The following is a 25,522-nucleotide window of genomic DNA, read 5'->3' on the forward strand; positions in this document are numbered from 1 at the left end:
TGAACTTGAAGGAGCTATCTGCCCTGACAGGAGGCCTCTCTGCACCTGCCCCTGCTGCCCCCAGGACTGGCAATGAGGGGACCAGGGACTGTGCTGGGGACTAACATCTCCACGAAGCTGCTGCTTTCGAAGAGCATCTGTATTTTGCAGATCACCAAAACTACCGGTTTTCCACACATGCTGTTGTGCACACATTAAGTTTGGCAAATTCATTCTTTGCATTTGCTTCCTGGAGTAAGGAGGGCCCTCAAGGGTAGGGCCTACCTGGGTTTGCATCTCAGCTTTGCCGTTTATAAGGTGCGGCCTTGAGTAGCTTCTCCCCTCTCTGTGCCTCAGTCTCCCCCTTTGTGAAGTGGGAGAACGAAGGTGCCTTCACCACTGGGCTGCGGGGAGGGTTAAAGGAGTGCAAGGATGTCATGCTTCAGCGGTCCCTGGCACACAGGAGTTGTTATTTGGGCGTTGGCTGTTGGTATCTTCATGAATGGGGGTGGGGAGTGGTTGACAAGGAGCTGGTGGAAACTCACCTTCTGCTGAGCCCTAGGGTTGGTGCCTCTGAGTCTCCTTCCCCTGGGATGCAGAGAAGCCCGGCATGCTGGGCAGGCCTGCTGGCCTTCCTCCGGAGCGGACAAGCCAGTTCATGGCCAGGGCCTCCTGTTTCCTCCGTTCCAGTAAAATGGGTCTGGGGCCAGCCGCCCCCCTCTAGGCCCTCCTTGTCTTTCTCCCGGGGTTGCTGAGCTCCCCAAATCCTTGGGCATGGTGACTACACACAATTGGAAGCCAGCCTGATCTGTGTTGCGATCTGGTTCCATCTGTAAGAGTCATGTGTGTGTGACCGTGGGCCAAGTCAGCCCACTCTGCCGAGGCTCGGTTTCCTCCTCTGGAGCACAGCAGTCATAACGGTGACGCCTGGGGCGTTCGTGTGCAGATTAAACGGTGCTGCAGTTGCCGGGAGTGTCCCCATCCGAGAGAGGTTCCACCCCCGTGTTCACACTCTCCCTGCACCGCTCCCAGCTGATGGCTAAGCCTGGCCATTGGGGCCTCCTCTGATGGGCAGTGCGGCTTGGGCATTCCTCAGCACCCTTTCTCAGAGCTGAGGTCTTGGACTCACCTGCCCAGTCCTCCTGCCCCTTCCCTGTCCCCCCTTGACCCTGCACAGGCGCTCCCAGAGAAATCTCTGGACTGTCTGACTCCATCTGGGTATCTGCTTCCTAGAAGACCTAGCCTGAGTCTAAATGAGCTAATTTGTGAAAGACCCAAGTACGTGTCAGGTGGTATTCTTATTATGACTATTACCACTCTGCATTCCTGCTGTCAGCATTCTGTCGTGGGCAACAGAGCCCTTCCTTCCTCATTTCTCTCTATTCTGCAAACATGTATCAAGATCCTCCCAGGTGTCAAGCTCCAAACTTCATGCTCAATTTACAGAGCTCATACATGGCCCCTGCCTGCACAGAGCTCACTGCCCAGCAAGGGAGACAGAGAGGAAACAGACATTCCAATGCAGGGTGGTAAGAGCATAGATGGGGGGAAGCAGACCGCTAATAGGAGCACAAAGGAGGGGTGTGTAACCTGTCTTGGAGTGGGCAAGAAGGAGGTGCAATCAGGGGGGCTTCATGGAGGTGACATCTGTGCTGAGTCATGAGGGATGAATGGAGTTATTCAGATAACCCAGGCAGAGTCAGGCAAAAGAAACAAGCCTAGTAGGGCAGTAGGACAGGGAGGGACTTTTTCTGTCTGAGAGGGGTGGAGAGTCTTTGTGGAAAGGATGACATGTGATTGGTTCGGGTAGAATAAATAGCAGGTCAGTGTGTCCTAGTGGTTAGATGAGGGGAGGGTCCCAGGGATGTGAGAGAAGTGAGGGAGGTGGGCTACGGTGGGCATTCCCCATCTAATGGGGGCCAGGGAATAGAGCTTTGGTGGGCCAGAATTTCTGATTTTTTGAGAGGAACTGACATTTTAATGTGAAATTTCTCATTTTTGTTATGTTACTGCTCTAGTGATTTTCAACCTTTTTCATTTCATGGCACACATAAACTAATTACTAAAATTCTACAGTACACCAAAAAATATATTTTTTGCCGAGCTGATAGAAAATTAGGTATACTTTTGATTCATTCACACTGGATGGCTATTGTGTTGACTGTTGTCATTTTTTTTTTTACTTGACAGTCCAAGGGAAAAGAGGTCAGTGCCCCTGACTAAATAGATATTCCATGTTTTAGAAATTCCTGCATCACACCAACACCAGTTGAAAATCTCTGTACCACTCAGTAAAAGCGCATTAAGAAAAATCTAAGACCAACCAGCACTGGACAGAGTAAGCGGAGCCTGTGGGGGCAGAGCTGGCCCTGGAACCAGCCGTGTGAGACCTCTGGGCGGAGGCAGGGAGAGAGGGTGGTTACAGACGTCACGTGTAAACAGGACCTCCAATGGCCGGAGGGTGTGCAAGCACTTTATTCCTCAAGTCCTGACAAGGCCTCCAGTCACAGTCTCCCTTGAGCTTGTGCTCTCAGCATTTCAGAAGGGAGCCTTGAGCGTTACACCTCAGCTTGGCCCCTCCTGAGACGGCCTCTGCAGCTGCCGTTATAGTTTACAGTTCAAACTATAGGGAGGCCGGGGGCCCAGGGGCTGCAGAACTCAGGGCTGACCTCTTCCCTTCAGCTCTGTCTCCCAGAGGGCAGAGGGGCACGGAACCTTCTAGAACCCGAGGAACCTTCTAGAACCCGAGGAACCTTCTAGAACCCGAGGAACCTTCTAGAACCTGAGGAACCTTCTAGAACCCAAGGAACCTTCTAGAACCCGAGGAACCTTCTAGAACCCGATGCTTCACTCCCACATGTCCCTCACTAGAATGATGGCTCTTTTTCCTAAACCCTTTCTTGGGGCTGCCCCATTTTTTCCAGTTTTCATCATTAGAATCGGGGCATGCTGACCCCAAAATGAAGCAAATCAAAGAAAACATGAAGGAACCTGTGGCGGTCCTCTCTTGGCAGCCAGGGGGGAGTTCCCCCCCGTGAAGGCAGTGCCGTGAGCACAGCAGTCAGAAAGAAACCCTTTTAGCTGAAACCAAGATCATTCCCGGCCCAGCCATTTCATTATAATAATGGTCTACCTCGGACAGGCAATTTAGGAGAAAGGTTAGCGTCCGGATACAGTTCTTACCCTGAGAATTTGAGGCCGGGAGTTGGATTCGGCGCATGGGGCTTTTAGGGTCATTTCCCCGGGCTGCAGGCCTGTGCGTCGTAGGTAATCTGTGCTTTCAGAGTCCTCAGGCAGCTTGGCTGTGGGACCCGGGAGGAGTCTGATTACTTCCAAGCAGCCATTAGTTAATTGCTCCGCGGGCGAGGAGTGTACAGGGTGGGCCCATGAGGACCCTCAGGGTACCCTCCTCCTGGCGGGATGGAGCGAGTGTGGAGCAGACACAAGTCTGCAGGCCCCTCTCAATTCAGAGTCCTCACTGTGTGTCCCGTGAGAGAGGAATCTATCAGAAAGGGGGTGCTGACCAAGCTGTGTCATTCTGGGGTGACATAAATGGGGACAGACCTTAACGCTCAACTAAGCCTCGGATGGCGTGGCTCAGTGGTTGGAGTGTTGGCCTGTGCACTGATGGGTTTCAGGTTTGATTCCCGGTCAAGGGCATGTATCTGGTGTGTGGGTTTGCTCACCACCCCCAATCAGGGCACGTGCAGGAGGCAATAGGCAATGTGTCTCTCTCACATCAGTGTTTCTCTCTCTCTCTCTCTCTCTCTCTCTCTCTCTCTCTCTCTCTCTATATATATATATATATATATATAATCTATCTCCCTCCTTCCCTCCCATCCACTCTCTCTGAAGAAGCAGTGGAAAAAATACCCTCAGATGAGGATTAACAAACAAACAAAATAATGCTCAGCTGATGGGTGGGCGACTTCCACTCAGGACACACGTAAAGACTATTTATTGGGGGCCTGCTGATTGCTCTCTGAGGGTGTCCCAGCCGGCAGGGCAGGACCGGTGCCCTCGTGGGGCGGACACTTAACTGGCAGGTAGTACTAAGGTGTGCATGAGTTTTCTTGGGCTGGGCGACTTAAAACAACAACAATTTATTTCCTCACCGTTCTGGAGGCCAACCTTCGAAATCAGGGTGTCAGGCTGAAGGCTGCGGGGAGAAGCTGGCTCTCTCCCCTCTTCCAGCTTCCGGTGGCGGCCTCACTTCGCAGCTCTGTCTCCGTGGCCACGTGGCCTTCTCCCTGCCTATCTCTTCCCATCTTCTTATGAGGACATCAGTCATATTGGATTAGGGCCCACCTCGTGACCTCACCTTAACTTGATCACATCTGCAAAGACCCCATTTCCAAATAGGTCGCATTCACAGGTGCCAGGGGTTAGGACTGCAACCTGTCTTCTTAGGGGACATAATCTATAATAATAAAAGTGTAATATGCTAATTAGACCAGGCGTCCTTCTGGACGACCTTCCGGACGAAGCCAGGGCTGCCTGCTGGCAGCCGGGGGAAGGAAGGCCTACTCTTTCACGAATTTCGTGCATCAGGCCTCCAGTTCAATCTATAACAGGCCATAATCAGGGAATGGGTCTAGTCTTGAAGGGGAGAGTGGGGGTGGATACGGGGGTTGTAGGATTCTTTGAAATGCCGATTGGAGAAGGGGTCAGATTGGGATGTTTGTCTTGGAGGAGTGAGGATGAATTGTTGGGAAGGGTTTGGACCAGGCGATAAAAGCAACTCACCAACCAAGAGAAGACCCAGTGATTAATTCCAACGTGTGTCTGTATCCTCACAACTAAAGTTCCTCTTTGTCAAACCCAAATATCAACTGGGCACTCTTTTATTTATTCCTAAGACATTCCTCTGTGCTGGGCTTCTGTCTGACATTGTACCCAGGCCCCAGATAGAGAAATTGAAGGTGAATCAAGGTTGAGAAAATGCAGTCAAATGGACAGTGTTCTGAATGTCCCGGATGAGGCGATGGCAGGCATATAGATGAAAATTAAGAAAGGGGATTGCGGGCCCTCACTGGTGTGGCTCAGTGGATAGAGTGTCGGCCTGCGGACTCAAGGGTCCCGGGTTCGATTCCGGTCAAGGGCATGTACCTTGGTTGCGGGCACATCCCCAGTGGGGGGTGTGCAGGAGGCAGTTGATGGATGTTTCTCTCTCATCGATGTTTCTGACTCTCCCCCTCTCCCTTCCTCTCCGTAAGAAAGGGGATTGCGAGGGGGCTAGAGCTTTGAGAGACAGAGAAATGGGTCTGAGCTCCAGCTGTGGTTGAGGAGCCTCGGTGACCTTGGCTGTGTGAGATCTCCTCTTTGAGGCAGAATGAGCTCCTCAGCCCTGGTTTTCAGCTGCTTGTTGAGAATAGGACCTAGGACTGTGCCCGACCCATAGGAAATGCCCATTAGATGGGGATTATGGTGAGGACTTGGCCAAGAAACTAACAAGGTAAAGTGACCACACATGAGAAATCAAATCCTAAAAGATCTGAACCAAATAGCAAGATGGAGATAGAAGAGATGCCACAGAGCAGAGAATAACTAACTGCCCGCTGACGGTTATTAACAATAATTGGCATAAAACAGAGACTGACTGCCCAGCCAGTGTGGCTCAGTGGTTGAGCATCAACCTATGAACCAGGAGGTCACAGTTTGATTCCTGGTCAGGGCACATGCCTGGGTTGTGGGCTCGATCCCCAATAGGGGGTGTGTAGGAGGCAGCCGATCAATGATTCTCTTTCATCATTGATGTTTCTATCTCTCTCCCTCTCCCTTCCTCTCTGAAATCAATAAAAATATTTAAAAAAAAGAGAGACTGAGCTTCCGAGGGGAGATTTGTGAGTGAGGTGGGCAGGCAGAATCAAGGGGGCATTCCTTGCAGAGAGGATGGGCAGATGTTGGCACAGCGTGGGCAAGTTTAGAGCGTGGTCTTAAATTGTTCCATAGGGCTGGGAAGCAGACGGCTGGCTTGGAAAGGGAAATCCAGGCCTATATATTTGAAAAGGAGGTGGGAGTTTGTAATGGTTTTAAAATACACTCGCAAAATCTTCGTCACTCCTCCCATGAGGAGGTAAGTGCTCATCCCTGCACCTTCCACTGGGGCGAGCCTGGTGACGGGGATGATGCCGCGTGACTTCGGAGTCTAGGTCACAAAGGGAGATTTAGTTTCTGCCTGGCCCCTGCTCTTGGGCGACTCCACGTACAAACTGCTCTTCCGAGCCCCGTGGCTTCCCAGAGAAACACGAGTAATGCGCCATGGTTGTGTTGTTTCGTCTCATGAAGCTCGAGGGGTGGGGGTGTGAGGCAGGGATAGACAACCAGAACAGGGTTGGGCTCGGAAGTCAGTTTCAAAGGTGTGGGTTTAAAACTGTGGCCAGTGGGAGCCACGGAAGGTGTTGGAGCTGTGAGTGACATGATCAAAGTGGTGCTTTAGGAAGATTAATCTGGAGGTTTCTGCCAGGTAAGCGCAGAGTGAGGAGATGGATGTGGAGACACCTGTTAAGAGGCGAAGATTGAATGCTTTGTCTAGTTCCTTCCTCCTCAAAGGTCTCTAATCTGTCCCCGAGAGTGGGTGGCTTGGCCGGGGCACTTGTCTACAAGTACGGCCTTGCCTGCCACCGGGAAGCGTTCCAAATGCCCAAGGACAGATGACAAGGAGAAAATCGAGGTGGAGACTGGGACGGAGGCGGCGTTGTGGGAGGTCTCTGGCCTCTCGGCACCGCCCATCCGGCTGCTCCAGGTCTAGGGGCGTGGACGCCGGTGTCTTGAGTGAGTTGAGGATTAGAAGGTAAACCTTGGTGAAATCTTAAGTGTGTAATTTACCACATGAATCACCAGGTAGAGCATTAACATGAAATTTACAGCCTGGGGTAGCAATTAGTGTAATTAAGCAGCCTAAGATGCTTTGGGGTTGGAGGCACCTCTGTTCACTTTTGAGGTGGAGCAAGTAGGCGACTGAGAAGATAAGCCCCGGGAGACCTGGGCCAAAGGCCTTCCCAGGTAATCCACAGGCTGCTCTCCTTCCGAACAGCCGCAGGATGCCCATGACCCTGCGTGAAAATGCAGGTTCTTTCCGGGGGCGGAGTAAGCTCCGACGTCTTGGACTGTGCTCGCAAAAGCTGCAGCAGTTGCTAGAAGCCAGTCCAAGGCGTTGGCCTGGGCAGTGTTTTCTCCGAGCCTGGTCCAGTTCCACCTGTATCAGACCCACCTGCGGACACGTCCTCTAAACCACATTCCAGGGCAGCGCCCCAGAACTGTTGCACCCGAGCTGCTGGGCAATGAGCCAGGACTGGTGTTCTTAGCGGGCACCCGGAGGTGCTGAGCCACTCTGATGTTTGAGAAACGCTGGTCAGTATTTTAGAGGGAAGTTCTTGGTTTTCCATCCTAGTTTGCACATGAAAGGAGTTTCTTTGTTTTTTTTAATTACAAAAGTAACACATGTTCACTGTCACCAGTTAGGAAAATCTGGTCTGCCTTTATTAACGATGGAACATTCGTAGAATGTTTCATGTGGAGATGTTCACTCGGGTGTTTTCGACTTGACGGTTTGCATCCCTGGGTAGTGATTAGCAGCCAGGTTCGCTACAGGAGGCGGGAGGGAAGGTTTCCAGCTTGTCTAAGTGGCCTTGTACGGGGTGGCTGCCTCTCAGGAGAACTCCGGTTGGAACCCTTTCAAAGCTCCCAGGATGTGCCAGGCGGGACCAGCGAGGCTGTAATTGAGCGGGGCGGGGGGGGGGGGGGCAATGTTCTGAATCAGAGCCAGGAGCTCCGCAGATTCAGCCATTCAACAAGTATTTAACTGAGCACCTACTACGTGCTGGGCATTTCGGGGACTCTGGTGCATCAGTGAGCAGACTTGTGCTTCCCTATGGTTCCAGACTCTAAGGCGTCCATGTCATTTCCACCTGCCCGGGGAAGGTAGGCATCAGAGAGAAGCAAAGCCATATTCATTCACCTTTGCAGGAGAATCTTCCCCTTAAGAAGGCCCATCTTCCTACCTTGGACAAAAGGCACGAAATGCTGATACACCCATCTGAGGATCTCCCAGACTTTGTAAAGCAGGGGCTGACACACCAAAAGCCTGTTGCTCTGGGCTCAATTTGGAGGTCAGCCTATTTCCCTGGCACTCAGCCCCGCTCAGTCATTCATTTACATACTGCCCTGGCTGCTCGGTGCTGCAGCATCGGAGCCGGGAAGAGATGGCCAGCCTTGCTGTGGAGAGCTCCGTGCAGCCCAGACGTGTAGGGCTCCTGGGTGGTCCGTGTGGCTGGTGAGACTGACCCACCTTCCATGCTGGTGCTCTGGCATTTGGGAAGAGGAGGGACCTCGCTCTGCCTACGCATGTTCCGCACACATCTGGCTCACGGGTTGTTGTTTTCTGGGCTTGTCGAAGTCTGGTGACAGCTCTGTCAAAGGTCACACTCCTCCCGGGCGCTGTGGCCTTCCCTGCAGGCCCCCATGTGATGTCTGGGAGTCTTGCCTTAATCCACCAACAAGCCCTGGGTGGGAATGTGAGCCTTGTTTGGTTCCTGAGCTGATCTGCAGATAACACGGAGAAACGGCGGCCCGGGAGCCAGCGATGACAGAGGTCGGGCCCAGTGCTGTTTGGGTGGCACGAGGTAGGGCCGTGAACGGTGCTGACTGGACGCCTGGTCAGTTACTGCTCAGATTCCTCCTCCTCCCCGTCACCAGGGTTCTTCTTGTTGGGGCTCTAATGACAGGTGGCAGTGATGCTGAGGCCCTAATGCCCAGGGAAACTGGGTGTTATGCTCCCAGATGCCTCTGCTTCTTGTCTCCCGTCCCTTGGGTGGCCTTCCTCGACGTCCTGATCCCTGGTGCACTCTGGAGGTTAATGAGGTTCTGTGAAGGCTGCCGGCTCCCCTGGGGACCAGGGCAGTGCCCCAGAGTTGAGCTGCGAACAGTTGCCCAAGCTCACCACTCCAAGGGCCTCAGCCAAAGACGTGGAGAGGGGAAGGTTGCTGGGCAGACCGCAGGCATGGGTTTCAGCCTCGCCTCGGCCCTTGGACAAGGTCAAGTCCCCTTTGGACCTCAATGGTCTCATCTATTAACAACCTAAGAAGATGGCTGAGAGGATTGAATGAAATGCCGCACACCACCAGCCCCATTGCAGGTACTCAGTAAAGGCGAGCTACTTGTGCCCTCCTCTCTTCTGAAACCTTCCATGACTCCCAACCCGATCAAAGCCGGGGAGGACGTGGAACCAGTGAGAAACGGAGAGAACAGAGAGGACAGAACACGCAAAGGCCCAGGACACTCCTGGGCGTGGGAGGTTTGAAAACACCAGAGGGCTCGTGGGGCCAGGGAATGAAGGAGGTGAGGAGTCTGGGCTGGGTCAAGTCAGGAGGAACTACAGAAGGCATTTGGATCTGATGCGAAAAATCAAATGAAATTGCAGAGGCTGCCGAGGCCGGTTTGGCTCAGTGGATGGAGCGTCAGTCTGTGGACTGGAAGGTCCCAGGTTCGATTCCGGTCAAGGGCATGTACATTGGTTGTGGGCACATCCCCCGGTGGGGGGTGTGCAGGAGGCAGCTTGTCGATGTCTCTCTCTCATTGATGTTTCTGGCTCTCTATCCCTCTTCCTTCCTCTCTGTGAAAAAATCAATAAAATATATTTAAAAAAAAAAAAAGAAATTGCAGAGGCTTTGAGCAGGGGCAAGAGTTCCCAAGGCCAAGTTGAGAGCCCTGGATCCTTCCTGGCGTTGCCTGGAAGCCCGTTATTTCCCAGGAAGGAAAGGCAGCGGGTACAGGGGTTGCTGTCTTGCCCAGGATCCTCCTGTTCGTCGCGCTGTCAGGGCTGCATCAGCCCCTGGAGAAAGAAGCCCTCGGTGTGGGCAGGGACGAAAATGACTGTGTTCTCAGTGCTTTGAAGTCAGACCGACTTCCCTTTGCATTGTGGCTCTGCCGCTTCCTAGCTGGGAGGCCTCTCCAAGCCCCACTGAGTCTCAGTTTGCTCATCTGTGAAGTGGAACTGTTGCTCGCTAACTGGCATGCATTGCTGATATCTTTATGAGCTGTCAGACCGCTGGTCTGTGTTTTCGTATTTTGAGAAACTGGAAAACTAAAGGAGAAAGATAACTATGATTCCCAGTGATTCCCACAGCCAGAACTTGAAGAAGCGTCAGTGTCTGTAGTCTTAACTGACTGTGTGTGAAGTCTCGGCAGTGACAGGAACTCCGATTGTATACTTCCATAGATTGAATGTGAATCCCGGTCTCCCAGGTGCCTCGCTGTGTGGCTTTGGATCAGTCACTGCACTTCTCTCAAGCTTCATCTTTAATTTTTGTTTTGTGTTGTTAATCCTCACATAGGATATTTTTCCATTGATTTTTTTTTTTAAGGGAAAGTGGAAGGGAGAGGTAGAAACAGAGAGAGGAACATGGATGTGAAAGAGACACATCGATTGCTTGTCTCCCGCTTGTGCCCTGACCAGGGCTGGGCACTGAGCCTGCAACTAAGGTGCGTGTCCTTGATCAGAATCCAACCCGGGACCCTTCATTCCACAGGCCTATCCACTGAGCAAACCAGCGAGGGCTCAACCTTCATCTTTAAGATGGTAATTCTTCCTTCAGAACAATGATAATGGATCTGAATAAGGAACTGCACTGAAATCGTCTTAGAGTTAAGTGCGTTTATCCTAATTCCTTGAGCAATGGTCATTCGTGTATAAAAGATGAAATGACTAGGACATACGCAGTATGTTTTCACACGGGGTGGTCCCATAGACCTTGAGTCTGGTGTGGGCCCTGCCCGACCCGTTGCAGGTTCCTGGCGTGAGGTCCGTTCCCTTTGGTGGCTGGGGAGCCAGCCAGGAGGACTCCCTTAGTGTCTGGCTCTGATGTGAAGGCCCCGTGTTCTCCTGTTGACACCTCAGCCTCCTTGAAAACTGGGCCATCGCTCCAGAAAGGGAAAGCCCTTTGCTCTGAGTCACGGGCGGGCGGCCGGCTGTCGGCATTGTCCCCTGGAGCCGGCGGACCTGGAAGAGGAACTCCTCCCAGCTCAGCGTCTGGACTGCTGCCCGGGAGGATGTGTCAGCCGGGGGCCCGGCTTGGCCAGGGAGGGGCTCCTCCCCACAGCCCTGGCGCCAGCTGAGGTCCACTGAGGTCACCACAGGCCCCAGACTGGGTCACGGGGGAAGACCTTCCTTCTGGTGTCCCTGTGCCACCCGCACCCTCCCCTGCACTCCCCAGCCAGGACCAGAGGATGCCACTCACCTACTTCCAACCTGGCAGTGGCTGCTGTGGATTGTAGACTACAGTCCAGTTTCCGACCATGGATCACACAGCCCAAGGCCACAGGGTATTCGGAGCTTCTGCTCCCCTGCCTTCCACATATTCTTTGCACCTCTGTCTAGAGTCTAGACCAATAGTTTAGACCAGCAGTCGCCAAGCGGTGGTCCTCAGACCACTGGTGGTCCGTGAGGTCCGAAAGGTTGGCGACCGCTGGTTTAGACTGTCCAGGGGAGAATGATTCTATCCCCCAGGGGACAACTGGGCCACGTCCAGTCATCACAACTTGCAGAGGAGGGTGCTGCTTGCTGACACCTAATGGCAAAGGCCAGGGATGCTGTTAACATCCTGCAACGCACACGGCGGCTTCCAGGACATCCGAAATGCCAGTCGCGTCACGGCTGAGAAACTGGTGCAGACCCCACCTCCTCCAGAAGCCTGCCCTGATGCCCGGTCTGAAGAGATGTGTCCCTTCACTCCCACACACCCCTGATCTGACCCGTCGCAGCCCCCACCACTCCGTGTGGTCCCTGGGCTGCCGCTGAAGAGCCCAGAGGTCACTGGACCCACATCGCTGTCTCCCTTCCCCTCCGCTTGGGAGTCCCAGCGGTCAGGGCTGTGTCTCGTGCCGACAGTTGCGTCTCCAAGATCTATACTAGAATCGGACACGTTGTGAACTCCCAGGAAGGAAGGAAAGAAGGAAGGGGACAAGAGACTGAGACACAAGAAACCTGGTTTATCTCCGCAGCTGGAGAGGCCCAGTGGTTGAGCATTGACCTGTGAACCAGAAGGTCATGATTCAGTTCCTGGTCGGGGCACATGCCCAGGTTGCGGGCTCCATCCCCAGTGGGGGGCATGCAGGAGGCAGCCCATCAATGATTCTCTCTGATCGTTGATGTCTCACTCTCTCTCTCCCTCTCCCTTCCTCTCTGAAATCAGTAAAAATACATTTAAAAAATAAAATAAACTTGTTTATCGGCTTCACTGCCCCGTTGTGCTCCTGCTGGCTGCGTATTAAACTTGCTTGCAATTCCAGTCCCTCTTCCTATACGGGCTTAATGAGTTGTCTCTGCAGCCTGGTCCTTGTGAAAGGTCACAGGCAAGTGGGGATGAGAGCAGCTGAGCCCTTTGTAGAGGAGAAGACCTACCCTTTTGAACTAGAAGGTTCTGCTCACGTGTTGCCCTGATACTATCTTATCCCTCCGTGGCCGGCACACGGCTTTGTGCTGAGAACAGTGGAGCGACAGTCTCGGGATCTTAATCTCTCAGCTATGACTTTATTTTGGAAAACTGCTGGCTCCTAGCTCCACCCTTTCCCCATGCCTTGTTAATGCCTTCAACAAAGATCCCAGGAAGGGAAAATAGGATCGAGTTCATCCCAGCCAGGAATCCTCCCCCGGTGGGTGGAGTGGGTCCCACCCCCCATTCAATCTTTTAATATCAGCTCCCCACACACCCTCGAGAATCACCCGCTAGAGTTGAAAACAATGGGCAGTTTGAGAGGAAAAAAACAACAATAGACTTGGGGCCCTTCTCCAAGCCAAGATTCTCAACTGTGCACTGTGGACACTTGGGGTGGGTGATTCTTTATGATGGGGTGCTGTTCTGCACTGTGGGACATTAGCAGGCTCCCTTCATGTCCCAGTGGCAGCTGTTGGCATCTGGGTTAGGGGAGGATCAAGAATTTCATCTGTGTCAGTAACTTGGGAGAGATTACCCTTCGGGATAGTAAGCTGGGCCCTGCAATCTAGTCATGAGGTTTTCCCAGGCCAGCTCCATGGCCTTGGGCAGGTCAGTAGACATCTCCGAGCCCCGGTGACCTGATGGATGCATGCCATACCCAGTCGGCCTCCACTCGCTCATGTACTCATCCGCTTCCATGGTTTCACCATCTAGAATCCAGTCATCGTATGTCTATTGCATGTGTGGCTCCTACAATGATTGAATCCTCAGGACCACTCGACGAAGTTCTCTCTCTGACCTCATCTCCTACTGCCCATTCCTCCTGGCTTTCCTGCTCTTCCGCCAGCATACCAGGTACACTCCCACCTCAGGGCCTTTGCACGTGCTATCCCTCTGCCTGAAACATTCTTCCCCAGGTATCTGCATAGTTTGCTCTCTCACTTCCTTTAGATCTCTCAAATGTCACCTTCTCAAGGAGACCTTTCTAAACCACTCTATCTAAACTGCCCACTGTAACACACACACACACACACACACACACACACACACACACACACACATACTTTCCTCTCCCTTCCCTGCTCTGGTTTCTCTGTTTAACTTGCTATGTAGTTGTCTTATTTGTTTGTGACCTGTCATTCCTCACAGGAGTGAGGGTGGAATGTGGGTCTGTTTGGTGCACTGCTCTCTCTGTAGTGCCTAGAGGACTGCCCGGGCCACAGTTAGTGCTCAGAGAATATTGGAATAAATGAATGGATGGATGATTGAACACAATTCTGACTATCCCTCCTTTTACAGAAATGGGGGCTCTGAAAGGTTAAATCAGTTGACACAGCTAGCAACGGGCAGAACCAAAATTTGACTTCTGTTCTGCCCGCCCCGTGAGCCAAATGGCCCTGTCGCAGGGATGGACCCGCTGCCTGGCCAGGGGGAGGGCAGGATCACGCACATTATCATGCATCGAGTGCACAAACTATGATTTCACAGGCGCTGCTGAGGACAGATGCAGATGCTTAGAGAGTCTCATTATGGAGCTGACTCAAATCTTTAGGGTCTTCCTTAAGAGCTCTTTACCTCGTTACAAATCAAGGAAAATATGTCTCCGCAATAGGCTCTCTGTCCATGGTGATTTCAGATTTGGGTTTCAACAAAAGCCTGAACGAATGAAGGGAAAAACATCACCAGGAGTGTTTAATCCTCATTGTCGCAAAGCCAACCAGCCACGGTATTCAGTTGTTGTTTTTTTAAATAGACTTTCAGAAAAACAACAATATCCATCTGTCGCCCGCGCCCTTGCTAACTCCTTCAAAACAAAACGGCCAGAAATAGGACTTGGGAAGCAGCCGCTGGCTCGTGCTGCCTCAAATATGAACAGTAGAAAGTTCATCTGCATATGAACACAATGGCTGGATCCTGTGTGTGTGTGTGTGTGTGTGTGTGTGTGTGTGTGTGTGTGTGTCTCACAGGAGTGAAATACTGAATACTGGTGTAGGAGGCAGGAGGCTCCAAGGCCATGGCACCCACTGCAATTGATTGCAGCATAATAGGTGGGCGCCCCATGCAGCCTGCCTGGCTGTCCTCGAGAATGCTCACTTGGTGGTTCTGAGGCCTGGCCTCTCACTGTGATAACAGTGAACGTCCCCTTTCACCAGGCCCTGCTCCAGGCTCTCTGAGCAGCATTTAACTCACTGACTCTTCAGTGCAATCCTCGCCAGCAGGGTGCTTCAGTCCCCTTCCTACCTGTGGGAGAGCGATGGTCAAACAAAGCGGCTTATCTCTAGGCCCAAAGCTAGGAAATGGCTGAGCTGGGATTTGAATCCCACTGGGGTCCAAAGGTGACAGTCTAACCCTTCAGGACATGTTTGCTCATCTCCTGGGGCCTCACCTTAAAAGAAAATAATGTCAGCAGCCCCCTAATTTAAATATTTATTGAGTCCCTACTTGGATGACTCTGAGTTCTAGAAATCCGTCAGCCCTCAGAGGACCGAAAGAACCATTTTCAGGGGTGGAAATCAGGGCCCTGGGAGTTAGGGAACTTTGATAGGTTTCCAAAGCCTGGAAATTCAAATCATAGAGCCATGATTTAAACCCCAAAATATCTCAGTTCAGCATGTGAATGTCTAGATTTATAGCCCTTGTTCTTACACTATCCAGTAGTTTTGTTCCCTGTCTTCTCCTGGTTCTAACTTGCAATCTAGGTCAAATTATTTACTCTCTGTGTGCCTCAGTTTTCTCATCTGTAAAATGGGGATGATGATGCTACCTGCTTCAAAGGATCATCATAGAACCTTTAGAACAATACCTGACGTGTGGACAGTATTATTGTTATAGCTGTTGTCATTATCGTTATTTCTTATTAGAAATTATTTCTCCTTTTGTCTAACACCGACCTTTTCAGAGAGTCAGCACTATCTCTTTGTCATGTCCACATATCCATCTTTACTTACTTCCTGCTTCAAACACTTAAATCTTACCACCTTGTGAGAACCACCACCTCCTTGAAGCCTTCCCTGGTTTCTCCAGGTCTCACAGACTTCTCCCCCCCTCTTCAAGTTGCTCCACCCTGTCTCGGGCACCTCAATACAGAACCCTGCATTGCTTTGAATATGTCCTGCTTCCAGAGTGTACTGACACATGAATGTGAAAGAAGACAGTCACAAATAACCACTTGTCACATGATTCTATTCATATGTAATATCCAGAATAGGGAAATCAATTCAGATGGAAAGTACCTTAATGGTTGCTTAGGGCTGGGGGATGATAGCTAAAGGGTACAAGTTTCTTTTGGAGGTGATGGAAGTATTATGAACTTGACTGTGGTGGTGAAGGTACCTGTCTGTGACTATACTAACAACCATGGAAGTGTATACTTTAAATGACCGAATTCTATGGCATGGCATGCAAATCATGTCAATAACACTGTGACAGTTATTCAGTGTTGATACTCTGAGAAACAAAATCAGAAGGGAGACTGCTGACCAATGTAAGAAAGAGTGTCCTGACTCTCAGGGAGGAAGATGCTGATGATGCTTATATACACCAAAATGGTGGGTATGGGTTTCTGATTGCTGCTGTAACAAATGACCGCCAACGTATTGGCTTCTTGCAAGATGAACTTGCTATTTACAGTTCCTCAGGTCAGTGAGAGGGAGTCAGTTTCCCTGGGCTACAGCCACGGTGAGCAGGCTGTATTCCTTCTGGGGCCGCAGGGAAGCACCCACTCACTCACTTTCCAGCTTCTGCTTCATCCGCCCTCCTTTCCTCACAGCCTTCGAACCCCTCCGACCTCTGCTTCCATCTTCAACTCTCCTTCCCGACTCTGACTCTCTCTCCTCCCCCTTACAAAGGCCCAGTGATTGGGCCCAGCTGGATAATCCAGGGTAGTCTTCCTCCTCTCACGATCCTTAACTTAATCACATTTGCAAAGTCCCTTTGCCACGTCTGGTGACAGGTTTACAGGTTCTGGGGATGAGGACATGGCCCTGTTTTGGGGGCGGGTGTTATTCTACCTCCCACAAGGTGTTAGAGTCTTCATTCCTTTACAAAGGAAATGGTCCCTCACCTCGCCTGTCCCCTGGGATATACTTTACTTGCCAAGACAGCTCCTTAGGGGTCCCCCTGGGCGGGGGCTCCTGGTGAGCTCTGTAAGTTCTGGCTCTCTTTGCTTTCACTCCTGCTGCCTTCACTGGAATGAGTGAGTGTGGGTGAGTGGCTTGGCTCTCAGACAAGGCTGATTGAGTCTTAGCTGTACTACTTACCTGTTGTATGCCTGGGTGGGGGAGATTAATTAGCCTCTTTATACCACAGTTTCCTCATCATCAAAACGAGGATTATAATATCCAGCTCATAAAATTGGTGTGAAATGTAAGCCATGACCCAGCCCATGGGAGTGGTGTATTAGTTCATAGGTATTATTATGGACATATTTCCCCCCATTCTCACTTCTGTCTCTTTACGTTCTATCATAGGAGTTTTCACACTGTATTGAAAGCATTTGTTCTCATGTCTGTCAATACATAGTGAGCAAGGTCATCCAACACCATGGTGGATATTATTCTAGGAACTTGTGCCAAGAGAAGATAGAAAAAGCATTGAAATGCATAATTATACAGTCAACAGTGTATAACCATAGCTCTATGAAAACTGTAATTTGTCAAGTAATAAGGAAGTACTATAAAAATCAAGAAATTACAGAGAGGATAAACTATTTTAATTAGGATATTCTATAATAATCAGTTCTTAAAGATACTAGAAATAAAAATATGCCATTTAAAAAAAATACATAGTGAGCTCTTCAAAGCAGTGGGTGAGGCTCTTCTCTCTCTGTATCCCCAGGACCTTGCAGAGAGTTGATGGGTGAAAGGAAGTGGTGCATCACTGAATGGAAACATAAATGAATGGATGCACAGCTGGATAAATGATGCGTAGGAGGTTGTATGTATTGTATGAATGTATCTTCGAAGGTAGGTCAGTAGTTATAGACGCATCTAGGGGGTTCATTGGTGAATGATAATTGCATTAGTAGATGTTTGGATATATGGATGGATGGGTATATGTATAAACAGATGAATGGATATTTGAATGGATTAAATTTTTGCATGAATAGTGATATAAATGCATGGGTGAGAGGATGGGTACCTCTATGGATGTGTGTGTGTTTATACATGTATGCATGAGTGAATTAATGGATGGATGAAAGTTTGGATGATCGAATGAAGGAGTGGATGGACACACGTATGTATGAATGGGTACATGTGCAGATGCGTGGATACAGGTATAAACTGATGAATGGGTTGATTAATGATGGAAACATGTGCATGCACAGACAGATGACTGGATAGTTCTATGGAAGATGGATGAATAGGTCATCATTTAAGCAATTGCATTCTGTTGCGGAGAACAAGGTTTCCATTCTAAATCCTTATCACCAAGGATCTGATCTCTCCTCTGGACCCAAGCGTGCGGAAAGAATATAATAGCACCATGTACTCTGTCCCACAGAAGGAGCAGGAGAAGCATGGCCTCACGCATATCGATTGGGTGAGGATCAGCGTTACGGCAGAGGTGCACTGTAGCCATCTCTCAGTGCCTGTCAGCGCTTGGCCCAGCACCCTCAGGGATAAGGCTAGAAGGGAGCCCAGACGCCATTGGTTTCTATGCACATTTCCAGAGGGAAAGGGACTTGCCCAGGGTCACCCAGCAGAGTGCCAGAGAATGCAGGCCACATCTGCTCCAAGTGCCCCCAGCTTCATTGTCTCGCCCAGCCTCCCTGGCCCCAGATGCCTCTCACAGCCCACCTCCTGGAACAACTGCTGCAAAGGCCTCTCTCTCTTTGTCTCCAACACCCACGGGTCCCAAGAGCCAACTTGAACTTGTTCCTCTCTTGTGTGACAATGGTTAAGTGCGCCGCCAACACCTGGCGCGGAGCAGCTGGAAGGGTTTAGAGAGAAGGAATGTGCCTTGTGTGGGTAGGTGCTGCTCATGCCCTCTGGGGCTTCGGCATGTCACGCTGTCCTCTTGTCTCCTGGTTTTCTAAAGGGAAATCTGTCTTCTCCTTCCCTTTCATTAGTGGAATAAAAGGGAGGGAGACAGACACACACAGAGCGGGCCCTGGTTACTCAACAAAGGCACCCCACAACGTTTGTGTTTGCTCATCCCCCAGGCCAAGGGGGCCCTGCTAGTCTTCCTGTAATCTCAGAGGGGCAGTGATGAAAAACTGGGGGCCCTTCCTGCTCTCTGCTCTCCGGGGGTGTCCCTCCGCCCTCCCTCATCCCACCTTGCTAGCTGAGCTGCCCAGGGGGCCTGGTGACTGGATGTCAGGCAGAGCCCTGCTGAAAGGCTTGGCAAACCAGCCCCTCCTCTGTCTGAATTTCTGAACTTCCCCGTCTTGAGAGAATCCCACCTCCTGTAGGAGGAGCCCTCTCACCTGCTAAGGTCGCCTCCTCTGCTCTCCACAACCACCGCTGCAGGAATCAGAGCTGCTGCATCCTGAGAGCTGACCCTGTGCAGTCATGCTACTAACAGTCCTCACAGCAGCTCTGTGAGGAGGATGCCATTGGCAGCCCCATTCGACAGATAGAGAAGCTGAGGATGAAGGAGGCCACCCAGCTTGGGTTCTGCTACTACTGTGCTTAATTGCTGCATTGTACCAGATGCCGTGCCAGACAATTTATGTGGATTAACTCATGTAATCCCCTTTATGGCCTAACCATGTAGGTACTATCCTAATCCCTATTTATAGAGAAGAGGATACGGGGGACAGAGAGGTTGCGTCACTTTCCCAAGGACACACAGCTAGTAGATGGCAAAGCCCTATGCTGTCTCCCCAGGGACAGTGACTTTATAGAGTTATTTATGACTTGTAAATACTTTATGGAATTATAAAGTCATAACTATTTGGGACTGGAGAGGGCTGTAAGGAGCACCGAGCTGAAATATTATAGGTCAGAAAACAAGACCCAAAGAGGCAGAGCAACTCACCAAAAATCAGACAACTGTTAGCGGCAGACTTCCTGGTAGCAATGTAAAATAATAATAATAACAACAATAATTTGATATATTTAATATTTTTAAATGTTATTTTATGAATTGCAATGACCTTGGGAATCTTATGTAATTGCAAACTCTGCAAATCAAATTGCAAAGTCATTAAAATAATAACTACTTGTTAAAAAGACTGCCAGGGGCATTTGAGAACATCATCCCCCTTAAAACAGACAAACACAGCGCACACACACACACACACACACACACACACACACACACACACACACACACACACAATACACACACCTCTCTCTTCCTCTGGGGCTTTGATATGTGTGTGTGTGTTTCTTTGTCCCCCTCCCATGGTACTCAGAGGGCAGGTGGTCACGGGGGACCTGTGTACTAGAGGAAATCATGTTTGTTACCTCCTGGGTTCCAGTTTCCTGGGGAAAAAAGTGTGTCTTGGACAAAGGAGAGGAAAGGTGTGGAGAAAGGGACTTTGGAGCTGATGAAATTGGGGGTGGGCGGGGGGGGCGGGGCAGCACAGAGAAACACAGGGGTGGTTCCTCCTGGGAAAACTTGTGGGGATTGCACCTCAGTGTTGCAGCCAAGGTGGGCCGGGTCCTGAAGGTGCTGCATGTTTGTTGCTGGGGCCGGTAGAGATGCGTGGGATGGGCCGAGGGTGAGACACGAGATCCTAGAGGCCCCCGCATGTCACTGATCCTAAGCACATATTTAAGACTCAGAGTCTGACCACATGTCATCTTGGTAATTTTCTGGAACAAAGTTCCTTCGTCTGGGAGAGACGTCAAGGAGGTACAAGGATAGGACATTAAATGACATTAAACCGCGCAGTGAGAAACAGTCCCTTTTCTGGTCCTTCCCATTCCCTTTGATTCTTTCAGGTAGCAAGCCCCAGCTTGGTGCTCTTACTGCTTCTAGCCCCAGCTTGGTGCTCTTACTGCTTCACCCCCTCCAACAGCTCTAACTTCTCCTAGAAAGCGAGGTCCCTCCAGCCCAGAGCCCTCCCAGCCTCCGAGGATAGCAGTTAGCAGCAGTGTTTTGGGTCCTTCGTGTTGATTTCTAAGGTGACTTTCTACTTGGAGCAAAGGACCCTGGGTTTGTAATGAATGTGCCAATACAAAGTTGCCTTTTGAGATAAGTGTGTTGGACAACAGAGTGACTTGTCATGAAGAACATCAAGTGCCTTAGGACAGACAGTGTATGATGTTGTAAAAAGTGGGAAGATAATACAAGAATGACTGATGCTCGGGGAAATGCGGTCTAGATGAGAAGTGGGCAGAGTGAGCACAGGGAAGGGGTGGGATGCCTTTCTGTGATTCACATGAGGGTGCCATATGTATTAGCCGGGGCCTGCACATTGGCAGTGGGTGGGAAGTGGTGGAGCGAATAGCAGAATAAGCTTGCTACTAAAGCAAAGAACCCTAAGACTTCAGTGGCTTTGCCCAAAGGTACTTTTTCTTCCCTGAAGGCCAGTCAGGTGTTCCTCATTAGTGGATGTCTTCCATGTGGTCAGGAAGGGGCCCAGGTTCCTTCTATCTTGTGGCTCCACCTTCCACTAGGGCAGTGATTCTCAACCTTTCTAATGCCACGACCCTTTAATACAGTTCCTCATGTTGTGGTGACCCCCAACCATAACATTATTTTCCTTGCTACTTCATCACTGTAATTTTGCCACTGTTATGAATCGTAATCCACAGGTTGAGAACCACTGCTGTAGAGCCTAAGACCATGGGAAAACACAGATATTTACATTACGATTCATAACAGTAGCAAAATTACAATTATGAAGTAGCAACAAAAATAATTTTATGGTTGGGGGTCACCACAACATGAGGGACTGTATTAAAGGGTCGCGGCATTAGAAAGGTTGAGAACCACTGGTCTAGGGCCTTATTCTCCCATTTTGCTGGGAGAGGAGCATCGTGGGTAGTGTGTATGGGCCTGGCCTGGCCTGTTTCTCACCCTCGGCGTATCTCTCTGTTCCCACCGAGTTATGGGAGACCTCCTTCTTTGATACATTTCTTATTTTGACAAAAATAGATATTTACAGATACTGATTTTTAGGATTTTCCACGACAGGACACCAAACTGGGGGGCAGCTCCCATGGTTTACCTTATCAGCCACAAGGTATCTTTAGAAATGGCTTCGGGAAAATGCACACCTGACCTCCACTCTTCATTCTGCCACTTGCTAGCTGTGCGACCTTGGGCAAGCCCCTTCACCTCTCTGAGTCGCAGCTTCCTCTTGTTAACGTCACTCCGTACCTCTTAGAGCAGTGGTCGGCAAACTGTGGCTCGTGAGCATAATAGGGCACTGGACTGAGCCCAGCATCACGCCTGGCATGCGGTCAGCACCTGAGGAGTACTGCCCGGGCCTCTCCTCCCAGGGGCAGGTTAGGGGCTGCCCCCTTGCTGTCCATCAGGAAGGGCAGTGGGAGAGGAGCCGCAGACAAGCACGCTGGCTGGCAGGACACTCCTGGCTGCTGACCTCACTGGGGCCGCGGCTTGTTTGCCTTGGAAGGTGTGCTGACGGCTCCAAGGCAGTTTGTTTAACCGAAGGCCTTTGAGGCTGGGGCGAGGGATGGGGAGACCGGAGGCTCCCAGGCAGGTCAAAGGGGCTTGACAGACAGGCTGGGACGAAGCCCATGATGCATTGATCCACAGTGGAGTGACTGGTTAATCTCTGTTGCTTTTGGAAAGATGGCCCTGGTGTCTGTCACCTGTAGAGACAAAGGCGGCGGGGCCCTTCCATTCCTGGGTGATGCCTGAGCATTTAAACACCCTGGGCAGCAGGCAGGGTGTTCATGAAGGTGGCAGTTTGAGGTCGTGGTTTTGTAGAATCCCTCTGTTCTAGATGTGGGACAACAGATGCTGGGAATGGGGCTTCATGGGGCACATCTGGCCCCGATAGGCATGTCACCTCTTCCTTCTTAGTCATCGCCCTCGTTAATTGCTCTCTGGTGGACTCCCATGGTGCACTAAGCACCGAGGCCTGGAAGCAGTCGCCCTGGGGTTCGCACTTGGCACGTCCCTGGTAAGCTGTGCGAATGGAATGATAATGTTGAAGGCATCCAAGGAGCTTTTCAAAAGGAGTCTGATGGGGAACTCTTCGATAACCAATGAATTACTTTGCTAAGTAAGCATCTTTATAATTTGTTAATCATGTAGATTTGGCGATTGGTTATCATCCATCTATCCATTCACCCTTTCACACATTCTCTTATTCATGCATGCCCTCCTTTAGTGATTCACCCTCACCCATTGATTTATTCCTTTAATCACCCATCCAGTCATTTCTCCATTTTTTAATGTATCCATCTACCCATCTGTATATATCCATCTTTCTATTCATGCATTCAGCCAGTCATGCATTTAAATAAATCTATTCATTTATCCATCCATATATTCATTTATCCATCCATATATTCAACCGTCCGTCCATCCATCCATCCATCCATCCATCCAACCAACCATCCATTCATTTATCCATCCATATATTCAAACGTCCATCCATCCATCCATCTATCCATCCATCCATCCAACCATCCATCCATCCATCCATCCATTCATACATACAGCCACCTATTCAACATCCAATCAGCATCCACTCAGTTACTCCCTTTCTCCTCTCCCCTTTAATTGATTACGCCTTCAGCAGGCTTTCTCTGAGGGCTTGCTCTGTCCCTACTTTCATTCCAGGAACTGGGAACATGAGGCCCGAGCTTTTGAGAAGCACATGATCTCACAGCAGAAACCAACATGTAACTAGATAATTACCACCCCAAAGGGCAGGTAAAAATTAGTGTTTCTTAAGGTGAAGCATAGCTTTATGCCGAATGCCAGTAGAGCCCCCCTACCCATCCCCTGAGTATCCTCATTCCTTCTAAGTGGAGACGACGGAGCACATGACACTGAGAGACAATGTCCAGTTAGCCCTTCCCTTTGCAAAATCATGCGCCCCTTTTGCAACCTCTGCCGGGTTTTCGATTATTTTCTCTTTCTCGAAATCTCATTTCTAGAAATCAGCTGGGAAACAGCCTGAATATCCATCTACAGCAGTGGTTCTCAACCTTCCTAATGCCACGACCCTTTAATACAGTTCCTCATGTTGTGGTGACCCCCAACCATAAAATTATTTTCGTTGCTACTTCATAACTGTAATTTTGCTACTATTAATGAATTGTAATGTAAATATCTGTGTTTTCCGATGGTCTTAGGTTCTACAGCAGCGGTTCTCAACCTGTGGATCACAACCCACAGGTTGAGAACCACTAGCAGGGTCGCCTAAGACCATCGGAAAACACAGATATTTACATTACGATTCATAACAGTAGCAAAATTACAGTTATGAAGTAGCAACGAAAATAATTTTATGGTTGGGGGTCACCACAACATGAGGAACTGTATTAAAGGGTCGTGGCATTAGGAAGGTTGAGAACCACTGATCTACAGAATTTCCCCTTGACCAGGGCGTTGAAATAGATTAGTTCCGTGTCAACAATGGGTCCCTGTGCCACGCTGGAAACACAGGGTAGACGCGTATGGACTCATACGGGAAAGAGTTCAGGAGATATTTTTAAATACAGAAAATTAAGCTGCCGAGTGGCATGTCTGCATAGACATCCATCTGGTGAGGGCGACGTGAGATGACACAGATGTGACCACATCTCTCCCTTATTTACGAAAATCCTTGCTTTGTTTGGGGGCTGCACAGAGAACTTTCTAGTAGAACCAGGGTCTGCCTTTCTTCACCATGGCATCCCCCGACCCGAGAGCGGTGCTTGGCTCGGGAGGCGCTCAGTAAATATTTGCTGAACGAATAAATGGACGCATGATCAACAACAAACTGTCTTTATTTCCCTTGGCGTGCAGGATTAAAGGTTTTGGTGGGCCCTTTAAGCTGCTATTTCATTATACAAAATACAGGAATGTTTTCCTGCACAACTTCTAACATATAAAAACAAAGTTCAAAAATATATATATAAAAATCCCACAAAGCCGCCAGCCTCCCTGGTCTCTGGGAAGGGATTACACAGTTGGGGTGACATGTCTCTGTTTATCCAAACTGTTTCATGTCCAATTAGGGAAGGAGACCTTCTGTGTGTCTCCCTTCCCCTCTCCCACGGGGGATGCCAGGCCCAGCTGAGAGAGCAAACAGCACCGTGTGTGTGTGTGTGTGTGTGTGTGTGTGTGTGTGTGTGTGTGTGTTCCGGCCCCGGACCCCCTTTCTGGGGTAGGAGCCTACATTAGGGAGCTGTTGACAGTCCCTGCGCCTGACCTCGTGCACAATGCCAGGGACAGCTCAGCAGCTTAGAGAAAGGAAGAAAACAAACAAAAAAGTCGGCTGAGTCTGTTTGTACTCAGGAAACTCAAAGAGGTGTTTGACAGTCAGCAAATGCCAGCTTGGCTGTTGTTTTTAACCTATAACTCAGGAGGTGGGAGGCCAGGCTAGGGGTGGGAGTGGGAGGGAGGAGGGAGATCAAGGGAGAAACGTGAAGAAAGGAAGGGTATTGGTGGGGTGAGGGAGCACTTTCAAAAAGTACAAGGGAAGTGGTTAAGTTGACTGGATCGGGGCCTTTGGGAAACTGATTTGGGAACTACCCCCTCCTTCTTTCTTTCCCCTCCCTCCTTAACCTCTCTCCCTCTCACCTTCCTTCCTTTTCTCGCTTTACAACTATTTATTGAATGTCTATTATGTACCAAGCACTGTTCTGGGTGCTGAAGAACATGGTATTAAGTGAATCAATTAAAGACCGCACTCAAGATGTATTTGCAGTAGTCCCATTTTAGAGATGAGGAAACTGAGGAGCAGAGAAAGGACATAATGTGCCTATGAGAGGCCCCATGTGTTCCTGATAGTGGCACACTATTTCATGCCACATGCCTTTGTCAGGCTGTGTCCTCTGCTTGAGGCACCCTCTCCCACACCCGCCCTGTCAAACAGGCATAAACATCTCCATTTCCTTCAAGGCTCAACTCGAGTCTCCCCTTTTCTATGAATCCTTTTAAGCTCGCTCTAAGGAGAATTGGTGATTCTTCTTTGATGTCCCCAAAGCACACTTTTCTTCTTTACCTTTCCTTTTAGCCATGTAACAATT

The sequence above is a fragment of the Eptesicus fuscus genome, chromosome 23, assembly GCF_027574615.1.
Source record: "Eptesicus fuscus isolate TK198812 chromosome 23, DD_ASM_mEF_20220401, whole genome shotgun sequence".
Taxonomy (NCBI): domain Eukaryota; kingdom Metazoa; phylum Chordata; class Mammalia; order Chiroptera; family Vespertilionidae; genus Eptesicus; species Eptesicus fuscus.